Here is a 17,627-nt window from a genome sequence, read left to right on the forward strand (position 1 = left end):
TCACATAAATCTTTTGCCTTTATAAATCAGATTATCGATAACAGCTTCCTCTGGGATTTCCCAAACTGTCAGTTATGGTAGACAATTGTTTCTCTCTTGGTCAACAAGCAGTGATAGTTCCCAGCAATATATCATAACTAGAGATCTTGCTTATTCACAACCCTTGGCTCTGACAATATCTTGTCTGACAAAGTCTAACTGGACATGACTAAAAGAATTTGTGTTTCAGATGACTCCTCCATATTGTCATGGCCTGCCAGAAATGATCTGCTTAAGGTACCAGAAACTAGTATAGGATTCTCTGGTTTGCATTTAACCACCATATCATATTTCTGCAGGTACATCGTTCTTTGTAACCTTGGTGGTGAAGCAACAGACTATTTTTTTCTAATGATTGCATTCGAGGCTTATGGGCTGACACCACTATAAGTTTTCTTTCATAAACATACTCATAGCCCTAAGCATGTGCACAAATCTCTCTTTTCAGTCTGCAGATAGTTTGTATTTTGGTTGAAAGGGCTGTACACCTAAACCAATGGGATCCCTTCCAGCCATAACACAGCCCCAAATTCTTGGACATGCCCACTTGAATCGTTGCCTCACTGTATCCTAGAAAGGGCTTGGCCAATCTGCCTGCAGTGCTAATGAGCTGCTTTGTTTTGGTAAAGGCAAACTCTGATTGAGCTATTTCCATTTATTCCGAGGTTTTTTTATGGGATGCCTTAGCGGTGCTAAGACTTACGAGTTGGCATCTACCCAACTCAAGTAGGTGGCCAGCCAATTTCACAAGCAGATCATAGAGCTAGCCACCATTTTTGAGGACTCATTGTGGCTGGGGCCTCCCATACCTCTAATTGTTGGAGGAGGTCCCAGTGGCCCCTCCCCCCACAGCTAATTGGTTGAGAGGGCTGTATGTCATATGGCCCCACCCCTCACCACTGATTGGTTGAGAGGGCTGTCTGTTTTGTTGTCCCACCCCTCACCACTGATTGATGGAGATGGGTGGGGACATCTTGCCTGCTCACCTGTGTGCCAGCAGCCCCCTCCCTTCTCCCTTCCCCATAGCAGGCTACATGGCTGGGAGGACTACTGGCTCCCAGGGAGGGCAGGGGATGGGGAGAATCAGCATTTTATTTTTAGTAATTTTTTTTAATGCAGATTTCCCAGAGATTGCCTCAATTCACGATTTCCACAAAATCCATGTAGTCATGATTTGGGTAGGTCCCTAGTTATGACCATTCCCAATCTATCGACTAGCTCATCATGATTCTTCTGTGGCTGTTACTTTTGCAAATGGGAGTTTGATATCCTCAGCTGAGAGCGCCTGACCAACCTATGTTCAACTGCATTTGTTCAGTTTTTACCCAAGCCCTTTTTACCCCACTTCTGAGGCTTGCCTGGTAGATTAGTGTCATGGCCTTCCATCCCACTGGGGTTGAAACCTCACAAATCATAATATAGAATAAGTGTCATCCACTTTCTTCTGAAACCCTTCTTAGGCTAAAGGAATAACTAAAAATTAGTGGATGACAAAGTTAATAGTTGGCCAACACTGATCTCCCTTTGATTTATTTTATATTACACTAACCAGATGTGGAACCCAAGACTAAAAACATCTAAGCATCATCTAATTCACTCTTTGCATCATCACCAGGGTTCAAATTTCACTTTGACTCTTGGGGGGGGCTGCCCATCACAATGCCCTAAAACCAGAGACCCTCCAAGTTATGATTTTCAAATCTTACAGGGGGACACTCATCTCTTATGGGGAGAGGGGTCAGCTCCCCTAGGTTCCCCCATAATTCAAACCCTGTTCATCACATGTAGGTATCTACAGTGGTCATCTCTGGTTGCCTTCTGTGGTCTTGCGGATACAGGCATGGTCTCAGCTCACTTAAATGGTTTCTCCATTATCACCTTTCTAGACTCAAACCCTCAATAGCCTATCAATCCTACATTACATCTTGGATTTTTTTTCATGGAGCATTTAGTAGGTCTATAGTGATACCCATATTAATATTTCTCAATGAACTGACCTAGCCCATGACATATGAAGGCTATCTGGTTCAGCACATGCTAGTGACCCTGAAACTGGCATTCATCGGACTAAGGATATCAGTTTGACAAACTGAATATATAGAAATAGTCTTATAATGAGCACTTGGTGGCATTTCTTTTCTTTTTTTTTCTTCCTTTTTTTTTTTTTTTTGCAATGCAACATTTCTGTATGCTCATTGTACAGATGAAAGCACCTTGCACATTGACAAGTGTCTCCCTTCTATAGTAAAGAAAAAAACATGTTGCTGTGTTATCATTTGAGATGTTTAATCAATGAGGTACTCTTGGAGGATGTCACATTGACTTGTGCACCAGTACCCAACTGGGAATTAGCTTGGTAATAGCTCTCTATAGTGGTCACATCTATGAACCCTCAAGGTTGGGAGCTGTGCCTGAATCTGTTGTTGTCCTACTCCTTTAGCAGGCAGCTAATGGTTTGCATTAAAACATCACCTGTGCTCTGCAGTAGCTACTCACCTGCTTGATGTATTATTTCAGATTTTCTCAGTTTTCACTGAAGATATTTTTTTTCACATCTGCCATTCCCGTGGCTTGTACACCCTCCCCAAGGAGCTCCACTTTATTTACGCTTTACCATCGGCTTGTGGGCATGAAATATTTATGTATTGTTATGATGGCTTAAAAACACAGGGATTTTTGGCTGCTCCCCCTGCCACCTCCTCTTTCAGTGCTGATTTGAGCTGGACTTTTTTCACCGTGAGCGTTTTAATAAGTTGGGGGCCTTATTCAAATGAAGATGAGCTTCCTGACTTATCAGCTATTCGTGCGGTTTTACTGAATTTGCCCAAATAGCTGCTTCCTAGTCATTTCCCCCAGCTCTGTAAATGCAAAGTCCTTAGCCAGCAGCTCTTCAGGTGATTATCAAACAAACCCTTTGAAGATTTTAGACGGAGAGAGTCAGGCAGTGAACGGTTTTCCTGTCACTTGCAGCCACTTCCAAAAAGAGATTTGCCACAACTAATGATTCAGGATTTCTCCAAGATTTACCTGCTAGTACAAGCGTTTCAATAGCATGGGGAAGGCTGTATAGAACAGCACCATCTGGTGGTGCCCAAAAATGCTATATTTTGGGGGGGTGGGAGCGGGGAAGGAGTATAATAGCCTTCCCTGCCTGTCCCCACTCACTGAATGCTGCAGCCCTGAGTCTCGTCCGAATGCGGAAGAGAGTTCAAAGCAGGGGTTGTTGCTATTTACCAAGCACCGTGCTTCTTGTTCTGCAAGTTGAGAGGTGAGCCATCCCTGTCTGCCCCTGCCCCACCTCACCCATCCAAAACTAGCACCTGCATTGCATTGGGCAGCCGGTGCGAGCAACCAACAGGAGTGCACTTGGCTTTTTAGGAACGGTGGAAAAAGCACCAATATGTCCCCTACAGCCTGGTGCCCAACCTGTGCTGGAGGTCATTCAGAACGGGTCCTATATAGCAGGGGACAAACTAGCTTGTATCCCCGTTCCTTCTGTCCGTGCCCATCCAGACAGGCTGCAACATCATCCTTTGGTGCAACATCAAGGCTGTCACACGTTACCGCGTTCAAGTAAATAGGGCTAAAAACAAAATCCTACAATATTGCTTGAAGTGAGAACAATGGCCCGGAGCTTGTTGTGCTGTCACATTTTACCCCAAGTACGCATGCTAGGATGAGAAATTCTGCAAAGATAACCCAAGAACTACCGCACAGTGTCCTAAAACGCTGAACTGAAAATGGTTGCAATTTTGAAAAGGAACAGGTGACACTCGTTCATAATTAAAAAGGTAGGAGCTTCCCTAAAGGTCTTCCTTTCGAAAAAGGATTCTAGCAATTTTCACTCCGGTAGCTCGAGAAAAGTGTCCTAGAAAGTGTCACTGGTTTCATTGTCAGACTGGACTCCATAGCCCTGATAAAACTATAGTCCTAGGCAGTACCTACAAAGGAAATTGTCCCAAGACAGCTACAAGGCTGTATATTCAGGGAGCTCAAAAGGGATTCAAAACAAAACAGAGTTGAGCAGGAAAAGCAACCCAGACATGTCATCAGCAGGCTGACCACATGGCTGAGGCAGAGGCAGCTCCAAAGCCATCCTCCACACAATTTCTTGTGAGGTTGCTAAGGAGGCACATGCTCCTGTTGAAATTATATTTTCCACAAATCAATATTTAGATCATGCTGCTGTCCCAAAAAAAGGAGTAAAGTGAATATGCCGGTTTGGTTAAGTACTACCTTTCGTACCAAATTAGCTGAAGAAAGCATTAAAACAGTATGTTTTTGGAGAAGTGTATTTTTGAGCCCTTCCTCCCCACAAAAAAAAACAAAACAAAAAAACCCGTTCACCGTATTTTTTAGACGGTGCTGAAAACAAATAACTATCCAGTGCACACGAACAGGCAGGCAATATGAGGCCAGTCTGTGCGGTAAATGTGGTCCTTGTGTTGACTGGTCCTTGTAGATACCAGAAATAGAGTAAAATTTTTATCTAGCCTATCTTTAAATGATACATAAATATGCATTCACATAGTGCCTTTTATAGCCTTAGATTCCAAAGAGGCAATAACTCTTGTTTTTTTCAGTATTTCAGGTAGACAGAAAAAACTTCTCCAAGACCATGCTGTAAGTCAGAGACCCTGCCTGCCAATCCCATGCTACAGCCACTGGATGACAGTGGATGACAGTGCTTCTCTGGTTGTCCTATCTATCTTCTCTTGTATTTCTTTTCACTATATCCAAGTGCCCAACCACAGCTAGAGCTAGCCGAGAGAGCGTGCCTAAATAGAACCTGCCTCCCCCGTTCTCCTAATTAATTACAGCAAGGCCAAATAACTTTACTCCTCCCTCGCTTTAGTCCCAGGCACAACAGTGACTCCGAAAAATAACCTACGGTGTCTTATTCCTCAAACAAGTCTCCAATCCAAACTTCACAACTTAATGGCAAGTTCATAGCACAATAGAGCAGACGATTATTGGGTAGTTTTCTTTTGTGTGTGTGTGTTGTTGTTGTTTAAACTGACAGCTGTTGAGCAAAGCAAATGAAGAACAAGATCTTACAGTGTGAAGTACCTTTTCTTCTGCCACATTTAATCCGTGTTGGTTTAAACCACGTAAAACCAAGATACGATGCCAGTGCCCCAATGGTGTAAAGCCAAAGAGCTGCGCTGAAGGCACAGAACTACACAACGAGTTGTAATTTGGAGGAAGAATTTCAAATGCAAAAACCAGATGGATACAATGGGATGTTTCTAAGTCTTGTGCAACAGAGGGGGGTTGCACAGCTTTATCTTACATTTTTCCCCTTTTTATTTTATTTAACTGATTTTTCAGGCTGGAAATATTCTCTTCAGTATCCATGAGCTAAAGAGAATGCCTTGCACACTATTCATGCTCTACACATAATAATAAGAATAGATCAGGTTTCATATACCATGCATCTGCCTCTATGCTGTCAGTGTACACACAGTTTTGTAGTTATTAGTGAATGTGAGTTATTTTAGTAGCCCTGTTACATGCTTTAGCAATTACTGTAACTCAATAAGGACTTATAACTACTTGGACTGATACAAGGCTGCACCTTGCTTTCCTGTGGGTTTTACAATTGCCAGCACTGCACTTAATTCTCGAAATGTGAGCGAGATAGTAACTCTCAGATTATAATTCTAAGAAATAACTGTATTAAAATTTAATTATCTATCTTGAAGAAACTATAAATGTTTGATGAAGTAATAATGAGAGATTGCTGAAAAATATTAATGAATATAAGGAATTATAAGAAGCATGGATGAGCAAAGCAAATCCTCTATGGCAGCTTATTATCGCTATCCATGTATATATCACATTGGGATTATTTTTATGGATCCTTTTGTATTCCTCATATAGTGCATGCTTATGGGAGAGACAGAATGTGATGCTTTACGTCACAGTATTGAAGTCAGAGCTAAAATTTTAATTGACTTCAGTGGAAACAGGATAGTGCCTGTAGAGTGGGAGTGATAATTACCTTGTTAATTATAAAGGTTTGGGGAAAAAGCTAGATCGCAGATTTAAACTGATTTTGGGGAAAACTTGCTTATGTTTGTCCCTTCCACAGCCAGTGATACTCTGGGAAGCACCACAGCTAAACCCATCCCCCATAAACTCAAATCCTTTCTTTCGAAATGAATATTTTATTTAAACCAAAGAATTTTTTTTTTTTAACTTTTCTTGGAAAAGTATTGTATAATCAAAAGAGTTCACAGGTACCTGTGAGAACAAAAGCTTTTAGTCGGGCTTCAAAAGTAGCGAGGAACAGGGAGAGTGATTAAAAACCACCCAGAGAATTAAATTTGGAGTAAAGAAGTACTTCAAATGTTTTGGGTTCAAAACCCTCTCATAATTATGACTGGACTTCAATTCAGTGAATTGTCCAAGAGAGGGATAGACAGACCGTTACAATGGATCCAGGAAGAGTCAGATAACTAAAAATGCGGGGGTTGTCCCAAAAAGAGGTATACTACTTACCAGGAAAATGTAAATATTTCAAAGCAGGTTAAGTATGGCGCTGCTAAGTTCAGTTTTCTACTATTAACTGTTCTGCTAAATGTAGCGGGTCAGACCCTGCTTTGCTTACTCCGAAGAAAAGGATCGAGGAGTAAAACAAAGTAAAATTTAGCTCGGCGTGTATTGTGGTTTCAAACTTTCTTCCTATAGATTTTATACTCACCCTTCGTGTTACTCGTGTGTTATTTTATGGCTGTAACAAATTTCTTTTGAAACTCCTGCTCGGCTAAAGATTTTCTGAGCTTATTCTGTATGATAAATGGGCTGGAGAGAGCTCTATATTTTTGTGATCCACACGATCCCTTTATTGCTTTTTGCAGGGGAGGGTATAATGAGCTCCTCAGGTAGAGCTCATTGGAAAACAAGACAGCTCATGGAATAAACATGGCATTATCATCAGTGAGCACTTTCAGAACAGCGTGGCATTGCAATCTCTTTTTCTCTCGCTTAGACAATAGAGTATTTACATCCATCCAACAAAGTAATACAAGTTGATGAACATTCATAGACTGCCTTTCACAGCCTATGTTAACTTAGCATTTTATTCCTCATTTGGGAGCAGAATGGATGCTAATCATTAAGTTTTATATGAATGTTTCTATTACTTGAAGCTTTATAACACACGTGCTGAGTTAAGGGATGTAACTTATGTAAATGAAAGATCATTCCACATTAAAAAGACATTTTCCGGAGCATCTTTATTCAGTTAAATTTCAGCTGATCTAAAGGACATCTAACAGAGCTAATGCAGAGGGGTAAAGTTTGGGGATGGAAGCGTAGAGAATAGTCTACACTGGGCCGGGATACTATTTCTCTGCAGTAGATTTCAGAAATACCTACGGTATATACTGGTTATGCCATTTGAAACTCAAGGCTTAGCTGGGGGAGAGGGCAGGAGAAAAAAAAGAAAAGCATTTCATATGAACAAAACATTTTTTGTGAAAGACTAAATTCCTTTTTGTTTCCATATGCAATACCGTCAGCATTTTTTTTGAGTCTTTGCTGAAGTTCTCACACAAGCAAAGTGACTCTTGGAAATACACCATTACAACTTAATATATCCAGTATGTAATTTGTACTTAACAGAAAGATATTTAGGGCCATTTGCCTCAGCCATAAGACTTTCAGCTGCACAGTGGGAGGTAATGCTTCAATGAAACCTTTGTTTTTAATCTTCTGATATAGTCACTGGGGCAGTTGGCCGGCTTTAAAATTACATCAGTCTTCTTTATAATCTGGGGCTTGCACACAGTAGTTTGGGGGGCACACAACAGTTTCTGAGCCGAACTTCTGCTAGTTTTAACCTGGTGCTTGGGAAGCACAGAATTAAATGCTTAAAAGAAGTAGGAAAAATTAAAAAGGAGCACAAAAATGTTCCCGGACACCCCCATTCTGTCTGCATCGAGGGCAAGCCAATTAGCCAACGCTGGCTTTGTTTCTTCTTCCGAAAATTAGATTATGGTTCCCGGAGTGAGCACCATGATACTGTGGCCGGACAGGCAGGGATTTTAATCACTTCAAAGCAGCGACTGAATATTGCTCATCGTTTGCAACGCTGCAGAAGGCAAGTCCTCCTGCACATTTCTCTGCATAGCAAGTTGGGTGGTAGTGGGGACATAATATAAAACTGTTGCCTAGTGTTCCACTAAGCTCTGCCCTCCTCTGAAAAAATCCCTCATAATTCAGGCAACAGCTGGAAAGCTTAGCTTAATGGTCTGTGCTTAAATGTGGAAGGTCACAGGGTGCTGATCTAAGGAGCTGAGAAGTCTTGCTCACCCGACTGTTGACACTTAGTAAACGCAGGAGGAGGGGCCTGTGTATGCATCTGAGAAAGCCATACCCGAGCAGCAAAAAGAATAGGAAGCAACTTCTATTCAAGGTTTGCAGGGGTCCTGGAACCAGTGGGGAAAAGCAACAAGGCCCTTCACTGCCTCTAAGTTACCTTGTATTATAACAGGATTAAAGTACATTTAGCTTCTCTATTAGCATACTTTAGTCCCATTTAGGCTTACTTGATGTTTCCGATAGCCTTTGATCAGCCTTGCATGGTGCTGGTCAGCTTCAGGACACAGCAGTCAAAGAGCGAGACTGTGAAATTATCCTGATGTTGAATCTCACAGGAGATATTTCTGGCTGTTTTCATTCACTCGTCCCCAATATTCGGGATTCTTTTTTTTTTTTTTTTCCTTAAGAAAGTAATTTACACATTGTTCAAGAGAGAGAGAGCGCGAGATTAAAAGAAAGAAGGTAGCACAGTGACCGATAATAATTAGTTCCTTGTTTGAAGTCAGAGTGCTGGCTTCTGTGCCAGTGTAGCAGCATCTACTAAAATACTATAATTTCTACAGTGTCTGCCTTTTTATTGCTTACATTTGCATATAAATTAAATCCATATTGTAGCTTTAAGGCAAGCTAGGCTTAGAATGCCGTGCGGCTCTGGGTCCATTGTTTTACATCTACTTTCTATACTGTGGTTAAATGAAAGGGGAGGAGAAAGTGAAGGAGGGAGAAAGTCAGCTTTGTACCATTTTTAATTGCTTCTCTACCAATTATGGCCAAATTAATATTTAAACTTTCGAGTGCTTTGAGAAAGTGTTTACAAAACCCACTTCCTGGTGTTCACAGCCCTGGGTGCCTACAGCAATATTTATATTGGAATCTCGGTCGATGGAAATGAAAATAATTAAAGATAAATTCGGTTTTCTCTTTTTAAAAATTTTCAAGAAAGTAAATACCATTAATCAAACTGTAAATATGTTTTCATGTTGAGCCCGGACAGCAGTGCTAAAAGCTGCATTGATCAATATTTTGGCTTCTTTTTTTTTTCACCTGGTACAGTTTATATGCATGAAAAGATCCTGTATCATTTAGTTCACTTGATCTTCTCCCCCCGCCTTCCCTTCAAATCTCTTTTGCTTTATGCTGCTGTCTCTGCCAGAATGACATAGGTTGGCCTTTTTGAATTTCTGTTTCAGTGAGTTTCAGAAATCCACAGGCTGCTAATGCTAACACATCAGGACAGAGCCTGGGAAGACAAGAGACATTTGCAAAGATGAGTAACTAGAAGCAAATGGCGCCTCAAAGTCTCCGTTTAAAAATTCTTTAATGAGATACAGTACTTTTTTTTTTTTTTTTGCTCTTTTCTTGGGCTAATGCCTAGTATGTACCAACCACTGGGCCACATTTTTAGGAAACATCTAAATCAGAAGTCAGAAGATTACACAGGGACATAAGAAAATCTTAGGATGGCAGGAGGCCAGGAAGCCCAGCTAGGCCTGTCCTTTCCTAGAGTTAACAGTTGTTCACCATAATATATTTTATTCCCTTTCCATATGCTTCTTGCTCTCTTTGAAAACTGGCCGGACTGGTCGCTTCTGGAGCGACGCTTGATCTCTGATAAAACACACCACCTGAAAGAAAGAGATTACATTCGTACATGCGAGGCCTTTCCGTGAGTCCTGTCCCTTGTTCTTATATTTGACATTAGCTCCAATCGCTGCAGCATGGCTCCTCTCAATTCCCTCCAGAGTCCTCTGCAGCTCCGCGAGGTCCCTTCTTAATCTTTTCTTTTTTCTAGGAACGCAGACCTAGTTTCACTAACCGCTTTCGAATCACTACGAACCTCCAGCCTGGCTGTCATTCTGGGACTTTGTGGTACTTTTTTCCATTTCTGTAATATTCCTCTCCTAATTAGGTAATCAAGACTGCGCCCCTTTCCCATGTGGCCCTCCGAGATCTATGTTATTTATTAGCTTATTTATATTTTATTATTCATTTAAAAAGGGACGGCCACAAAGCTGCCTGGCTCTGTGCCTCGCTAGGCTTTCTCAACCTGTTATCGCTTTTCCTCTTCTCCTTGTTCCCTCTGTGCTTGTTGCGTCTATTTTTTGCATGCCATTGCTTATATTAAGATGCTGCAAAGACCTAGATGTCCTTAACTTTAAGCATGTGTGTAATGCTGAGTATTTCCAATGAAATCTATGGAACTGTTTGTGGTTCTGTTTAAACACATGTATAAGCATGAGCAAGATTGAAGCCTTAGACTGTAAATTCCTCTGAGCAAAAGTTGCTCTGTGCTTGGCCAGTATGTAGCACAATGAAGTCCTGATGCTGCTTATCTGTCATCACCGCTACTATAATAATATTATTCTGCCATAGCTCTTTCCATCCACGGACCCCGTTCGACTGAGGGAGAAGAGTAACATTAACTCCAAGCTATGGATGAGGAAGCTAAGACACAGAGAGGTGAAATAATTTGTCCCGTGTCACATGCCAGGTCAGCATCAGAGCCATGAATACAAGCTAGATCAGCAAATTCCTCTACCCTCCCAGTTGGACCATGAGGTATCAATAAAAGCCTTACTAATCGTTTTCACAGCAATAAAATTATTCTCTTCCACATATGTGCTTCCATGTATATATCCAAATTCTTTTTATCAGCCATAAAACACCACTCTTAAACTCTTCCCCGCCTCGTTCTTTTGTGGAATATTCAGGTTAAGTTCCCTTTCGGGGTTCTTGACCTAAAGACCCTCATCATCTTTTTATTTCTCCATAAACCACCAATCTGCCTATGTGCTTAGTGTCAGCTCCCTTGTATTGACTTCCCCACTGAATCTTTCCGCCAGCTTTAGCGGACTTTGAATTAGTTTGTCGGCTTGGGTTATCAGTGAATTGCATTACCTTACTGTATGGGTTTTTAAATATATTAAAGCTTATATTCAGATTTCAGATAAGCATGCACTCTTACTGTTAATTTGCATTTCATAACAAAAGCCCACTGAAAACTTCCTAAGGGCTAGGGATTATATCACTGCTGTTGTTCCTTACAGGCCATGTTCCAGCAGAGGTGTAGCAGGGCAGCTCCGTGCCTCGGGTGGCCACGGGGCTATCTGTGCACGCACACACCTCCACCAAAGACCCGGTCACCTCCCCTCTGTTCTGCTGCTATGTTCCAGCTTCAGTGATCGGCTTCAGCGTATACGACCCTAAGGTAAAAGGTTGTGTACCTTTGCAGTGCCTTCCACTTGAGGACCTCAACGTGTTTCACAAACATGAATGAATTCCCTTTCACAAAACCTCCATAAGGAAGCTAAAAAGGGTGGTTCCCATTTCACAGATCAAGGCAACTGAGACAGAGAGGGACCTAGGGCTCTGTCCTTCAAGGTTCAGAGCATCTTGGCCCTGATCCAGCATAGTATTTATGCTTAACTTTAAGTATGTGAGTGGTTCGATTGGCTTTAACCCAGAGCTTTCCTGGCCCTTGGCCAGAGTGCTCATCACTTTGCAAGACAGGGCCCCAAGTAACTTGCCCAGTGTCCCACTGGAACAATTGTGGCAGGCTGGGACCCCAGCCCCTTGACTCCCTGTCTGGTGTGTGAATCACAAGGCCACCTGCACTTCCTCAATAGTAAAAATTATTCTAATGCTCTGGCACTACTAGTAGTCATGTCTATCAGACCCAGTCTCCCTCTATTTGCAAATAGCCTCACTCTTTGATATACAAGGTTGTCTATCATACAACTGACTATCTCATCTCCGATTCAATGCCGCCTTGATGTCAATGGCAAGATGCTCCCTGACATCAGTGGGCCCTTTTGTGAATGAATGCTCTTTTAATGGCCTAATTTTTACGGTGTTCTTGTCCATCTCCCATTGCTACTTCCAAAAGGGATGTGAATCAGTCTGGAGAGAAAGTGAACCCTCTGTCATGTTGACATAGATTTGAAACATACCCAACAATAACTTTTTCTGAGTCTTGTAAAAAATCAGTTATCTTATTGTCATATTTACCCCCTTGCATTTCTCTTCTCCTGCCAGTGCAGTTCTATCAAACCAGGAAGTTTAAGCGGTTCAAACATCCAGAGAGTGGGAACCTAAACTAAGCTGAGCCCAAAAATACACTATGTTATATGCATCCCCAAGGAGCTCCTTGTTCTTGAATGTTTAAGTCAAGTTTTAGTTTAGGGCACCATGGATTCCTTCTAGTGTTAAATTAAGTTCTTTCCAGTGTTAAGTTTCAAAGTAGGATTTAAATATCCCTTTTTCTTGAGGGATCTTTGAAACTAAGAAAGAAGTTTGGAAGTATGTTAGAAGTATATTGAACAGTTTTTCTGCTCTCGAGACTCATTGATGGTGGTACACTGGGAATAAATTACTCAGATACATAGTTCACAGGACAAACACAAGAAAAATGCAGCATCAGTAGTCCCTGTGTTCACAAGAAAGTATGAGAATTTCTCTTTCTTTTACGTCTTTGTATTGTGATGGTGAAAAATTGGCTTGCTTGAGCTCTCCATGCAAACAAGGTTGGATGGTTGGCAAAAATAGCATAAAATATCACATCTGTCAGACAACTTTCTAAACTTAGGTGAGGACCATGATAGATGGAGCCTCCACTATTCCAGATTTTGTGAAATAATTCAGTATCTGTCTAGAAAAATGTCAGATAATTTAAGTTCTTTGTCTATCATTGAACCATTGGACTGTTTTGGGGCCTGTAATTTGGGCTTCAGCTAAGCCACCCCCTGGGCCCGGTTCACCGTGTGCCTGCAACCAAGACTTCCTTTTGTGGTGAGCTCCACCAGGGAAAGGAGAGTCAGATCTCTCCCAGCTGCTGATTTGGAAGAGTGAACTTTGTTAAAGTGAAAGTACTTGGTCTAGTCTTAATCTTTTCCCAACATCTGGTTGACAGCCCCACTGCCCTCCTCACAAATCAGTGTAAGCAATTCTCCCAATTTGCATAGATCATGGATCCAATTAAAAAGCTTAGATTTTCATTTCGGGAAGACCCCTCCCCATTTTGTTCACTGATCTGCTTTGGTGGTTCTTCTGGTCTGACAGATAGTGAAATGTAATGACCTTTCATGAGCAAACTTCCATTGACATATACAGTTTTAGCACCCTCTTTCAACTTTGCATGACACATACCCCGTCCTCAGTCATACTAACACATGTAACAAAACCTGTTATTCCTTAGAAGTCTATAGCAATCCTCTCCCTTTACACACGTAGTCTATAACCTTGATTTTCCTTTTAGTCTTGCTGGGGTGGGGGTTTGGTGAATGTGTACAAGAGCTGGGAAGGTGTTCTAGCATCAAGCATTCTTACTAGGTCTTTTTGGCTCATTTTCTTTTTTGCATCAACAGCTTTTAATATTTACACCTGTATCATGGTACCGCATCCCTGGAGAGCATCACTATGCTGCATTAAAGTTGGTTGAAAAGCATAGAAATATTTCCCAACTTCTCACCAAATTACAAAACAGATTTATATTTGTCCTTTTGGTAGTCATGCATTATTTGCTGTTTGTGCACCATGCATTTTGTTCAGATAAATGTGTGTGAATTCCAGTCTACAGCTGAGACTTGTTTAATCAAGAAATGAAATGTATTTGGGACAGATATAGAAGTAGTTCACAGATACTAAGTCATCTAGACAGGGACCTAATAATAGTGTGATTAAAATGACCAGTCACAAGGTTTGAATTGCCAAATATCAAATAATTACATGAGCTTTTGTGATGAACAGTTGACAACTCATCCATAGTTCAAATATATTTGTAGAAACCATTTGTCTAACAGATCTGAATTTAAAAAAAAATTGCAAAAATTGTATTGGCCTATAGGCAAGCCTTGAATGAAAACAAGAGCTAAATTTGTTTTTAAAAAGGGCAGCAACTACTTCAAGCTGTCTTTGCTGATATTAAAAAGTCCTTGGTCTGTGAAGCAGAAAAGTCTTATATAACATATATGAGGATGCATTTGCCCTTATGTAAATGATCCCCTTATTAACTTGTTGCGCTGACCTGTCCCTGGCGGAAGGGATCTAAAAGAATGTGTGGAAATGTGTCAAAAAAATAACCCTCTTTAAAGCAAAAAAGCAAAGGAATCCCTCACGTTTATGTTTCTTCCTTACCCTTGATTTTTCCTTGATTTATCCTATAGTGCAGATAGAGGGATTACAAGTTATGCCCCCTCTTGCAATAGTTCTGACACCAGGTTTTGCATGATATGCTCCAAAATAGTGTTTGTTGTTAAGATTTGGAGCAGAAGTTGTCGTGTGACATGAGGTGCTGCCCTGTATCTGGTAGGTCATGCAGGGGGACAGGAACACTAGTGTTTCTCCTGACAGTGTTTTCCACCTGTGGGTTTCTTGCCTGCCTTCTGGCTGTCGTAGACATCTGCCATAGGTCCCTAAGCTGTACATCCACTGACTCATTGCTAAAGCTGTTGGAAAATGGCCTGAAACATGTAAGTTGGGTTTTTTTTAACATTTTCATGAAAAATACTGAGACTCTTAAGCTGTTTTTTTGTTATTAAAAAGGGGTTGACTTATTCTCATCATCACCTTTACAGCTCTATCTGGACTCTTCAGTAAGCCTTGCATCTTTGGGTCTTACATCTTTGGATCCGTGGAGTGCAAACTCCTTAGCTTGCCATGTACTTAAACCAGGAGGTCCTATTCTGGGCCCCAGCAGTCCTCTTTTTCCTAGCTAATATGGATGTGGGAAATATGAAGGGTTAACTTTCTTGAAATAACTGATAGTCATGAAAAAAAATCAGAGGGGGGAATCACCCATCCCTGAAAAGAAGTGTCCAAACTACTATACCCAATTAGGTATAATTATAAAAGTGGTCTAATTTACAGATAGGCTGAACCCCCCACGCTCTGCTGCTTTCCACAGTTGTGGGAGTTTAGCACCTCGGAAAATCTCAGCTACCTTTATTTAAGCCCTAAATCTAGTTTTAGGTGCACCGCTTTAGGCCTCTCAGATTGAAAATGTGGGCTATTGTTTTTATTGGCAAATGACAGAAATAAATGGGAAGGAAATAAAATAAGTAAAAGGAAAAAAAAAGAAACGACTCACCTCTTCAAATGCTATGTAAAAGTTTGCTAGGCTTAAATTACTGAATATAGTTTAGGATATTTGGAAATCTTATGCAGCAGAACAAATTCTCTTTCCTCTCCTAAAAGCTGTCTCCTTCTGTGTGTCAGCTCAGAGTTCAATCACGTAGTCACAATAAAGTATAGGTCAAGTCCTAGAATGTCTGTGTCTTATAGTCTTATTCTTGCCTGACAAGTGCTACATCTAAATCAGCCTATGGCATTAAGTTATAGCCCTGAAAGCAGACTAGAATAGTAAAACCAGTTCAGATGACACACGCTTCTTTTCCCCTCAACCTGACTTAAGCCATTGTTGCTTTTAAGTCACCACTACCAGCATCACTAGTACAATTGTAATTCTACATAGTGAGCAAATCTCAGTAAGACTATCTTACTGGGTATATTTGGGTAAGTTCACGGCTGGGTTGGGTTTAAAGATCACACGCCGGTAATAAGATTTATTCAATTTAAAGATAGCCAGCTAGATTAAGACCATGTTGACTCATGCATCCAGACAAAGCCATTGGTCATAGATATATTGTACTGGTTGTTTTTTATGGATGTAATAGTTGGTATTAGCATGTTTATGCAGAGAAATGGAGAGACCTACACAGAGAAAGGAGTCACAAGTCTCTGTGTCCTGTGCCCATGTTTGAGCTCCTAAAAATCCTACAGAAAGCACAAAGTCTGAACAAGCATGGAGACTGGGATCTTCTTTTATTTTCTAAACGGCGGTCCTTCAGGACTTGGCTGGCAGTGTATTGGATGGGCAATGTGAAGAAGTCTCTGCTCTGGTTCTACGGATTGGGTGCCTTCGCAAACATTGAATTAGCTTTAAGTGAAAAAGGAAGCTGAATGTGAGATCTGAAAAACTAAAGCAGACAAGAAAATGTAGGTTTACCATGTCCATGCTATTAGATTCCTTGGGCATTGGGGTCCAGGTAGAACATCGTATCTAGAGACAATGTTGTTAGTCCACATTTTGGGGAAAAAAAGAAGAAGAATGAATGTGGTAGTTTGAGACAAATTTAATATAGGACAGGGAGTCCACCAGTGAAAATGATGAACAATGACAGAAATATATAGGACAGCACTGAAGTCAAAATGAAGCAGCTAAAATAATCATATGTATTCACAGGGAAGAAACAGTATCAAGCAGCACTGCAGATTAAATGACGCTCAATGAAGTTGATAAAAATGAGCCAAGCAATCTCACAGTACTATGAACATCCCTTGAGAGAATTTCTAAAGTGTCTATGCGAACCTGATCAAACAATTGTAAATTAAATTTTAAAATATATTCTTTTAACCTAATAGTTTATTTTTTAACCTAACTTTGGACACTCACTTTGAAAAATGTGGGCTAAATTAAATAGGAAACTTTGGGGGATGTAACTCTTTACCTTCCTGCCACCTCCTTCCCACAAAAAAGAGCTTTGCTAACTACTTCTCCCAAATACAAAAGCCATTCTCCACTATATCCTATTGTCATTATTTAGACCAACCCCAAACCATTCTCTACATCCAAGAAAAGGTTTGGGAAAACTGGTGGGTTTGGTTATGTAGCTTCAAATAACAGAATGTGGGCTTTGGCACCAAAAAGGATGAAAGAAAATCCAATGGCCAGGTCCTCTGACTCCATGGTTTTCTGGTTGGGTGGGGTTGTTTCTCCAAAGTCCCAGGTAACCTCAGCTGCCACCACTATACCGTGGTCAAATAACTGGAACTCAAACAATTTATCACTATTAAACTCTTAAGCTTCACTAAAAAATCAGATGGCAGTCAGTGCAGATTATATCCTCTTTGCTCAAGACCTTCACCTAATGAATGGCCCACCCAACCATGCTCTACCTTTAAAGATCGGATGGTTTGAAAAGTTGGCTCCATACAAAACGGTGGAGTAACAGAACTGCAAAGTGAAAAAAGTGTGGATTGGTCTGAGGAAGTCTGGAGCCAAAGGAAAAATGATGCAACATCTTCACCGTGTACAGATGACTACTGTTACCCGACAAATCCACCAACAAGAAGAAATCCAACAAGACACGCTGGTTGTGAGTCCCAGAAGCAGATAGTGAATACAGGCCAAGTCTAGGAATGCTGCTCTGACTTCTTCCTCAATCTACAACCATTTATCTCAGCCTCATCTGGGTTCAGTCTCG

The 17,627-nt window shown here is 41.0% G+C and overlaps 2 long non-coding RNA genes across 3 annotated transcripts in view; one reads left to right on the forward strand and one right to left on the reverse strand.

The window, feature by feature from the left end:
• LOC132250414 (uncharacterized) overlaps positions 1 to 17,627 on the reverse strand; it is a 65,857-nt gene that overhangs the window by 25,728 nt on the left and 22,502 nt on the right. The gene's annotated exons all lie outside the window — the stretch shown is intronic.
• The window catches only part of LOC132250415 (uncharacterized), a 32,663-nt gene continuing 21,621 nt past the window's right edge, over positions 6,586 to 17,627 (forward strand). For both annotated transcript variants that reach the window (XR_009462135.1, XR_009462136.1), the window contains exons 1-3: positions 6,586 to 10,033; positions 10,741 to 10,926; positions 11,415 to 11,575. This is a non-coding gene — a long non-coding RNA (uncharacterized LOC132250415). The remainder of the gene's footprint in view (positions 10,034 to 10,740; positions 10,927 to 11,414; positions 11,576 to 17,627) is intronic.

Source organism: Alligator mississippiensis, chromosome 4 (genome assembly GCF_030867095.1).
Source record: "Alligator mississippiensis isolate rAllMis1 chromosome 4, rAllMis1, whole genome shotgun sequence".
Classification (NCBI taxonomy): domain Eukaryota; kingdom Metazoa; phylum Chordata; order Crocodylia; family Alligatoridae; genus Alligator; species Alligator mississippiensis.